The sequence below is a fragment of the Anarrhichthys ocellatus genome, unplaced genomic scaffold (assembly GCF_004355925.1).
Source record: "Anarrhichthys ocellatus isolate YVR2014 unplaced genomic scaffold, GSC_Weel_1.0 scaffold10, whole genome shotgun sequence".
Classification (NCBI taxonomy): domain Eukaryota; kingdom Metazoa; phylum Chordata; class Actinopteri; order Perciformes; family Anarhichadidae; genus Anarrhichthys; species Anarrhichthys ocellatus.
In genome coordinates this window covers 7,312,849-7,313,716 of record NW_022280040.1, presented here as the reverse complement: position 1 = coordinate 7,313,716, position 868 = coordinate 7,312,849, and positions in this window count along the sequence as shown.

Sequence of the window (868 nt, the reverse complement as noted above, 5' to 3'; positions counted from 1 at the left end):
TATTTTCAGACGGGTCTTCTGTCTGATTGAAGCCGCGATGTCGAACGGGAACGCCCACGTAGAAATCGTTGGTTTACGTAAAACGGGAACGCCCACGTGGGCGTTCCCGGAGATGACGTGACTCCAATGGACCGCTCACTCCAATGGACCTTTTTTTGTTTTTTTTACAGCAATGGCGGCTCATGGAGCCAACTCAATCTGAAGCGAGAACATTTTTTTTAATGGAGGGGCAGACTGGGGCACAGTTTCAAAGGAAGATATATGCAATTTATAGTTTATTATATTTTAAATATGTAATATATATATTTATATATATATATATATAGTTCTTACAGTAACACAATCTTGCACATATTTTCTCTTTTAAAATACTCCTGAAACAGTAATAATATACTTGTTTTAACGTACTGTTATTTGTTTGTTTGTTTACCATATTTTATTGAAAATATTTTTAAATAATGTCTCATGTGTGTTTATTGTTATGCACCATTCACCTAGCCAAATTCCTTGTGTAACACTTGGCAAGAAACAGTTCTGATTAAATTTTATTTCACATTATATTTCTTGTCTTGGCATGTGCAGGTCCCATGTTGGTTTGAATTTATGTCCATCGTTTTGGTTTTCTTCTTTTCTGTTTTGTGAATATTTGGACTTATGTAGTTTATTTATGACAGCATAAACACATACCAACTAAATCTGGTTTCAGACCCAGAGCTTAGCAATAGTCCCCCCAAACCAGAACAGGGCAGAAGGCTGTGTAATATGTTAATACGAAGAGAAAGGGCCTTTGTTCCTTAATAAGGAGGCCCTGTGTTCTAAGAGGCTTTCATTAACGCTCAGCAAACCTTCATGGCACAAATACAAAAAG